Source organism: Nicrophorus vespilloides, unplaced genomic scaffold (assembly GCF_001412225.1).
Source record: "Nicrophorus vespilloides isolate i.1.1-1 unplaced genomic scaffold, Nicve_v1.0, whole genome shotgun sequence".
Taxonomy (NCBI): domain Eukaryota; kingdom Metazoa; phylum Arthropoda; class Insecta; order Coleoptera; family Silphidae; genus Nicrophorus; species Nicrophorus vespilloides.
Window position 1 is genome coordinate 34199 of NW_017098297.1, and position 9571 is coordinate 43769.

The 9571-nt window shown below is 28.7% G+C and overlaps 1 protein-coding gene across 1 annotated transcript in view; it reads right to left on the reverse strand.

Moving 5' to 3' along the window:
• The window catches only part of LOC108562104 (5-hydroxytryptamine receptor 1-like), a gene marked incomplete at its 3' end in the record, with an annotated part of 32550 nt that extends 24142 nt beyond the window's left edge, over positions 1–8408 (reverse strand). The window contains exon 1 of the mRNA XM_017920309.1: positions 8103–8408. The remainder of the gene's footprint in view (positions 1–8102) is intronic.
• Positions 8409–9571: the final 1163 nt, after the last annotated feature.

A 9571-nucleotide genomic window follows, 5' to 3' on the forward strand; every position in this document is an offset into this window, starting at 1 on the left:
ATATTTTTATTATAAATTAACGGAAGTATTTAAAAAATATGTTGAATCAACCAAATTTACTGTACTGTTATACAGGGTGGGCCAACTGGATCTGACTGTTTTTAAATGTTTAAAACTTATGAGTTTATAATTTATTTTTGTTGAAGATTACAAAGAGTTTTAAGAAATTTTATAATGGCTACATAAATTTTATAATGGCTACAATTTTTATATTTACCGACGATGTATTGTTATAACGAAAAAAAAATACCGTGCGCATTTTAATGTTCCAACAGCTCCCAGTACAAATATGATAAGTAACTTAATCAGCCGTTTTTAGGAACGGGGTGCAATATGTGATCATCGTCCACAAACAATAAACCAGCTTAAATAAAATATTCGTAAAGAAATGACAAATTTGGACCCTGAAATGCATTAGAAAGAGTCATTACATGTACACAATAAATAGAGATTATTTAAATGATATTATTTTCCACACTTACATCAGAAAAATTCTGATAAACTAGTCAGTCGAAGTTAGACCAACCTTTATATGCATCATTTTTTTATGTCGTATAATTTTATTCACAATCTGTTCATCAATGTGAACATTGAGTAAATTTAAGATCGCGGTTGACATGGATAATCTTTCCCGGTGGATAGTTATGATGATTTGATGATTTTTTTATTTGTTGATTGGCTGTCGTCTTGTAGGTTAACTTCAGTAGTATATTGATGCTCTGCGATTCGACTATTTCCTTTCACTGTGAATCTGCTGCTATTCTTAACACTGTCATTGTCCATCGACAATGGCTGAAGGTCCATATGCTGAACCTCACACATTTCACTGTCCATCTGTGATGAACGATGGCCCTATTGCTGCAAGCACCGACAGGACTCACAGAGCGCCTCACATGATCAGGATTCGAACCGGCGCGCACGAAATCGTGGGTAGGGCGACTTAACCATTCGGCTATTAGTCGCCCGTATATGCATATGTGTTTTTATCTGTACAATATATTTTGTCTTTTTTGTGGAATATTCATATAAATCAATTTGATTTAACTTTGAATAACTGCAATAACATATATAAATAAATATATTTTATTTGATTTTCGCAATAAACATATATAGTATACATTGTTGGATAACATCGCTCCAAACATTGCATATTATAAAATATTAATTGAATATTTATGTATTATAACCAAATAATACACGAAAATAATAAATTAAATTAAATTGGATTTATTTTTTTACCGCTAAAATAAACACCAGTAATTTTAGTATGTTTGTTTGAAAACAGCACGCAGAATGTGCTGACAAATTGATTGAATATATTTCGAAATATATGTATATATAAAACATTCGGTAAATATTCAAAAATATTTGTTTTCATTGGTGGTTTACATTTATATATTGGTATAATTTATTATTATTGGGTGATTTGTTATAAATTGCAAACGATTTATGTTAATGCCGTGCACTCGTGTTCACCGCGAACAGCATATCAAGATCGACAGAAAATGCCTGTTCAGGAGACCCCGATTGTTTCCCGGAAAGAATGACCTAGGAGCCTCGGGAATAGAGAAATAAACTTTCCAAGATACCGAACCATTCTCGAGAGGTTTCCCTCACACCCACCAGATCTCCCAAATAAATGGGTATAGATACTTTTTTTCTATCACACAACACACAAACATCATAATGACATTTTCCCCTTCCCACTATAACCTCAGATAATAATGTAATAACTGCAAATATAATAATAAAAACGAAACTGTATTTTCAGTCCTATATGAGAAAAACGATAAATACATTTTCACACAAGTTTTCTTTGCCTGTAAGCCCTCTTTCTTTTTGTTTTTTTTTATTATAATAATAAATTAGTTTCATATCATCTTTAAAATACATTTATAGATTCTTCTAATTCTACAAACAAAATATGCTTGGTATAAGATACTTCACACCATTAACAAATTATTTTAACGTGCTAACACGACACGAAGCACTGTTTAAAGCAGCGGTCGCCAAACTTTTTGACCTCACGTTAATTCATAATTTAAATCCCGCGGACCACTAATAGGATAACTTAACATGATGAGTAAGTATATTCCACATTTTTCTGCGGACCAGCGAAATTTTCTCGCGGACCACTAGTGGTCCGCGGACCACCACTTTGGCAACCGCTGGTTTAAAGCATTCCCGGGAATTCTCGGGAATTAAAAATTTAATAAAATAATGTAAAAAATTAATAAATATAAAATACATTATTTGTAAACTGGTATATTCTTAACAAAAATAATTATAAAAATAATAATATTCACAGTTATTAGAAATTAATAAAGTACATATTTAACACATTAAGGACGGCCCAAATCGGTTTGCCTGCTGCGAGAAAGTTTTTCGTGGACGCCTATGGACTGAGTGAAACATCAAATATCTTACGTCAATTACAAACTTTAAACGCTTAAACTCGCAATTTATTTTGTAAAGTATTCATAAATTATATCAAAATATCACGTGTTATTCTAAATTGCTTCAAGAATGATTAAAAAATGTATAAGAAATGTATTGGCGTTTAAAGTTTATAATTGACGTAAAATATTTGTTATACTCAGTCAAAATCAATGGCGACTAATTATAGTTTAGTCAAAGTTTTAAGATATTTTTATTATCATTTCCAATTTTGAAAGTCTCGAAAGATAATTCCCGGATATCCTGACTATATATTTTTCCAATATTTCCGGGAATATCCGAATCAGCAACCCCAGTAATCAATAACTGTCATTGTTGTCTGATGACATCAAAATTACACTGACAGTTATCAGATACACTAACTTAAATAAGTTAAAACATCTACATATGACCACTGGGCGGTAGCTGGCGAAATTGTTCTTGACACAAGCTATGTGAAGGAAGTGGAGGTTTAAAAGAAGAAGAAGAATAAAGTTAAAATGGATTATGTTAATATATTCAGTTCTACCATAAGCAGATTTCATTGCATATATCTGTAATACATTTTTTAACTTCTTAGTCAAGAGTGAAATTACCAATAGACTAGAATTAAAAAAATCGTTATTTTTGAATATTAAATTTAATATTTTTTTCAATATGTTGCAAGAATTTGCCAAATAAAAATGATTGTAAATAAAAATAAATTAAAAAAATATATACTTTCTAAGAAATTTTATAGATTTATTTAATGTACCAACTGTAGTCTTTCCAGTTACTAAATTTTGTTTGTAGACGTCTTTTTATTAATTAAGTAGAGAACAAAGGTCACTAGATTTTTTGTTTTTTCGAGTATCAAAACTTAATTTTCCTAGATTATTGCGTACGAGTTTAAAAGTACGTTTTTGTTTCATTCATTGAAAATGTTGGAATATCTATTAATATCATGAACAAACCTTAATATATTAATAGCAGTATTTCTTGCTACCGTGCTACCTTATTCAATACTGAATTATGAAAGTAAAGCTACGACTACGATTTTTAACAATGAGATAAGCGCTAAAGTAGCTGCAGTGATTTGGAGTCGAGTTCCAATAGAAGCCTGGAAATACGCCAATGCAGAGGTGAAGGATAATGCATATGAAATCTTAAATGCAAAGTAAAAAATCGATGCACTAGAAAGCCGGGATCAATTTGTAATTTATTGGACACATTCACATTTACAATTTAAATAAAAAGAAGACGAAAGTTGCATTTACAATAATAAATGTATGTTATTGGATCCGTGATTTTGATAATAATACATTATTTAAATCTTTGTTCAAAATAAGTGAAAATATAAGAATTTTGTATTGAACATGAAATTATCTAGTAACTAAAGACAAATCTATATTATTGTATACTGTATATATTTATTATTATATATTTAGTGAAACTTCGCTACCCGAGCATAAAACAAAAATGTAATGGTTTCCAAATAGTGTTTAGATTTTTCAATGAAAAAATTCTCCAAATTCAATTTAATTTGTTAAATAAATATTATTGTAATAATAATTATATATCTTTATCAATGAAACGTGAATTATAATTTTTACTACAATTTTTTTTTCCACAATTTCTATTGTAAATCTTAAAACAGAAAACCGCTACATTCAATCAAGTTCAAAATGTTATACAAATAATTAACATAGAAGTAATAACACATACAATACATACTCTGCGTAACATATTTTGTTCAAAAACTAAAACCGTTCTATTTTCCTCGATATATTCAATCGAACATTTAAAAGTCCAATAAGCAAAGCAAACAAAACAAATCAGTCGTTAAATTTTAATGCAAACAATTTAATTATTTTGTTTGAATTGTCAATGGTTTTTATTTCACATTACCAAAGAGCATATGTATATATTTTTTTTGTTGTTATTCCAATTATCAAATACAGAAATACAGTCCAATTAACAAAAAATAAATATTGTGTACCTGGTTTAATGCAAATATGCACATATTTTTTTATTTTTCGATAACTGTAGAAATTGCGAAATTGGCATTTAAAGTGGAAAAAAAACAAATGAACAAGCTTTAACTGAGTTTTTTAGTTAATTGGAAAAATAAATCAATTGGAAATAAAATAACCATTATACATATTGATGAATGGTTTTCCCAATTATTTTATAATTAATTATTTACATGACTACTTTATATTCTTACTTTAATTTCATTGTATTCGTCTTATTGATATATATTGTTAATAAGCATTAGAAATGATGAAAAATATAAAAAAAATCTTATGTTTTGTTTATTAACTTTATTAGTTGTATTTTATGAATCATGTGAACATATTTTTTGTATTACATCCATTTTCTTTACAATCTATCATAAAAAGGACAATAAGTAAACTTATTGGTGATAGAAATGCCAAGTAGATGATACTGTTGAGTTCTATCATCTGCAATTGTTAACGTAGTATTTTTTTTAGTAAATTTAATTAAATACATGTGGTAAGTCTACAACGTAGCACTTGTTGTATATATATTTATGTTTGATTTACTAGTAGATTTTCATCTAGTTTCTTTAGATGTGATTGTAGTCTTCTTTAGTACCTTTCATTAAAGTTTATAATTATACTTTTAACTACTTCCATTTGCAAGTTACTGTGTATAACACTATTGAGGATATACCAAGGTACGTAGGTGATTGTACACAATGTTTTTTTATTGGAATCGCTGGAGTATTGCGATTCTACAGTTGCTTGCTGAACCCCGAAACTGTATTCCATATAACTAAGAAGTCTAGTTTTTATTGAATTTCAGACCTAATTGCTTTCTCTTTATCTATATGTTTCTTCCAAGTGAGTCGCCTATCCAAATGTATACCAACATATTTTACATGATCCTCCTACTGTAATACTTATTTATTTAAAGTTAACGGAAACATGTTTTCTTTCTCATCACAAAAGTGGCATATGTCGATTTTGTTTCGCTGACTTTAATACGCCATTCTTTGAGCTAGTGTTCAATCTGATTTAATCCTCTTTGCAAGTTTTGCGTTGCAACTTCAGGTTTACTATTAGAGGACATTAGTGCTGTATCTAAAAAAAAATCTTGAGGCTAAAATATCTATTATATCTGCAGCCTCAAGAAAAATAAGTATTTAATGTGAAAAGTTTTTGAAAGAAGTTGAAGTAAGTTATAAAGTATTATTACATTTGATTTCATATTATTCACTAGTTACGAATGTCTGAAAAACAATATCAATTAAACGTTTGAAAACACGAAATAAATAATTAAAAAAAACTTGAACGAAAAGTTGCAATATAACAAGGAAGGGTGTTAAAAAAAACAAACAAAAAAAATGTGGGAAATTTAAAAAGAACCTGTCACCAACAGAAATCCCTGTCTGCTCACGTAAAAACCAAATCAAATTCCACCCATATACAAAGCAGGAGGAAGCTTCGAAGAAAAAGCGGTGACATTTGGAAAGCAATTTCACCAACTTTACTGCCACTAATAATGGACACTTCCGCTGATGAAGAGAGTATCAATCAATTTGGCGAATCACCTTTTAAAATTAGATAAGGATTGATAGACTTCGATTATAATAAATATTATAATATCCACACATTTATGCCAATTTATTTTTGCTTAAAACTAAATAAAACTTTATATTTTATGTATTCCTCAGATTAAATATAGAAGTTATTTGAAAATATTCGAACTATGTCAAAAAATTACAAATTACACAAACTTTATGAGAAAAAATAACACAATTTGACATGTCTTACTTATATGACTTATCAAACATTTAAATAGTGATCTTTTTTGTTCTACTAGATATTGAATGAAAATTAAATAATTTTCATTTCAATTAATATTTTAATATATATTTTGAATATGACCTTTTTAACAATTCATGTGTTGTTTTGTTGTTGTTTTTTTTTAACAAAGTATTATTAAATATAGGTATCCTCCGACTAACGAACTTCCAGACTTACTAACAAAATTCTAAAAGCTCTTTCTTGTTACAAGGAGATATATAGTGAGAAAAATTAATTAACTGTCCAAACAAAAATTGATAATTTCTTTAATAAAATATAATATTTTTGCATATTTTGAAAATTCCCTCGACTTACGAACAACCCTTTGTAACGGAACTAGTTCTTAAGTCGGGGGATACCTGTATACAAATAAATATATCAACAAAATAATTTGAAATGCAGAAATACTGATTTTTCGTAAAACAAATCATTTTTAATAATATAGTTCTTCTAACTTAAAATTAAGTAATTAGAATGTTTAAAATAAAAATAATGTAATTATCGTACCATAATTAGAAAATTTGCAAACTTTTGTACAAAACCTTATTTTTATATTTATACCTCATTGCATAAGTATCTATTAAATATAATCGATGCTTTATTACCTAGATAACCTATTGTTAAATATGATTATCGATTACATAATGTACTTAGAAATGTTTAAAAAAATAAATTACAACTTCAAAAGGACATTTTAAATATTTCTAAATCTGTTACCAAATTTGTATCATTAAGTTATTCACAATTTTCTATTGGTTCTAACATCCTGTCTTGGGCATTTTTCGATATTTTGTTGTCATTTATTACAAATATTAAGATTCTTTTAAAGTTCTCCACAATTAATTCAAAAATTAAATGAAAATATTTATAAATTTATACATTTTGATATTAAATAAAGCATTTATGTAATTTTAGCAAGTGTATGTTTTTATTTATTTATTTTATTATTTATTGTGTATAAAATAAATGATTATAGAACTCAATAAAAGATTAAAAAATGGCTTCAATCATGTAGAAGATCTAATGAGATACGGTTTCCTTTTCTGATCGTTCGACTAATTTTTTTCCAACTAAATTTCCTGCACCACAATTGGTGGGGTTCAATTATAGCCAATTAACCGACATCCTCATTGAAAACATCTTCGTTTCGTGAAGCAGCGGAAAATTAAATCTGTAAATTTAATTGTTTAATAACAGTTTAATAGGTTTTTAATTGCTTAAACTGCATATTAATTCCCACTCTCTTCTTATATAAGTGGCAAATGACAAATACGGAGAAAAAAAAAAGAAAAAGTAAACAAATAAACACCATCAATCTTCTCAACGTTCGACAATCTCCCGCCGTTCATTGTTTCTTTTCATTCTTTTTGGTACTCCTTCTTTCATTAGCAAAATAGCGCAAATTCCCACGACAAATTAACTTGAATTTGGTTGTAGAAAGCTCTCCTATTGAAGTTCGCCTCTGTAATTTGCGCTTCGCTTGAAAACTCTTGATGAAGATTTTACGAAGAAGAAGAATAAAATATCTACTGGAATTTAAATATTGCTTTAGCAAGTTAAATAATTGCATCAGTGTGACTTCAGATGATGAGGTTAGAAAATTGTTTGAATGTTGACACGTGCAAGACAAATATTTAAAGGAATATACTCTGGATGTAGATTCTAGAGTAAAGAACGCGTATATAGCTGTTCGCCATTTAAATAATTACTTTGGTGGATGTGAAATTAATTCGGGTGCCGAAGTGTTTGTAAGACGTTGACAAATATGATGATATTGACATGTTCCGTGTAAATATTGAACGCAATAAACTAGATGCAATTATTGTCAGTGAATTATGTGTCGGACCAATTTACCTATGGATAAATATTTGCTGGATGTGTCACGTATAACCGGGAGGTTATAACTTCTTAACTTTGGCGGCGCGCAACTTGATTAACTGATCTTGCTTGTCCAGAGGGAAAACTTCACGTAACTATCTCGCACCCTTCGTTAAAACCCAGGATCCGTGTGTTCGTGTATCTTCCGTATTGTCTAAGGCTGATTAAGAAGTTTCTTGATGTTTGAGTTTCTGTTTTCGCACAATTTTAACCGGAGGTCAGGATGGTAGATCGAGAGAACACACGACGTCCGGTTGGGATGACGACGCTCACAGATCCGGCGTCGCACCAAGACTGACGCCGTCGCGCGAATACAGATCGTGTGCAGGTGAATTAGCGCCAAACTCCAGCATCCGCCAAGCGCAGATCTTCACAGATTTCATCCCATGGTATCAGAGAAAAAAATCATATGAAAATTACATAATAATACAAGATTTTTTCAATACTGTAGTAGTTGTAATCACAATAAAATCAACAACATTGTTTATTAAAAACAAATATCATTATGTTTAAAAGTCAAAACATAATTTATTAACTACGATAAATCTAAAGGTGTAAAAACTACTATTTTTACTAATATACTCAACTAAATTAATATGTTTCTATTCGTTATGAATATCTATAATTTTCCTTAAACACTTTGATTATCGACTTTGTATGATTTACATGTTAATTATGCGATTTGTACTTCACCTTAAATATTTCTTTTTCACTAATGACTACGACCTTAGCTTAATAAACCAATACAAACTATTGAGTCTTAATAATGCATGTATCGTTTTTAGGTTAAAGTTTGACACATTTATTATCTTGAAATATACATATATTATTACCGGATTCTCATCCAAAGCCAAAATTGCAGTATCATCGACGAATTTTATATTAGTTTTGGGAATATCTGCCTTGTATAGAAGGTAAAGCAAAGATCTCAATATATTTCCCTGCGGTGCAGCCGACTATTGACTGTAAATTAATACATCTTCTATGTTCATATAAAAAATTATATTCTCTAGATAGATTTCAGTATTTTTTATTATTATTAGGGCAATCTCCTCTTTATGTTGTATAATAGACTAATATAGCATACTTTATCAACACATGAGCTATATTATTTCCATATTTTTGTTAGTAATATCAACAAGTTGACTTGCTGAATTGTAGCGGTTTTAAGTTGAAGTTAAAAGTTTTATATAATTAAAGAACTCAAAAATTCAAAATCTTGTTGTATCTAGTTAAAACATAAACATTTTGATACAAAATCTTATCTGACATAAAACGGGAATATTGTTAAATAGTAAGTTTCATGATACAAACAGAAAATCGACAAAGAATTAAGTCTTATTCTTGAATTCTTAACAACAACTTTAAAAAGGGCTATGGAAAAATCAATTCATATTTTTTTATTGTTTTAGGGCAGAATAAAGAGTTTTATGTAATATTTTCGA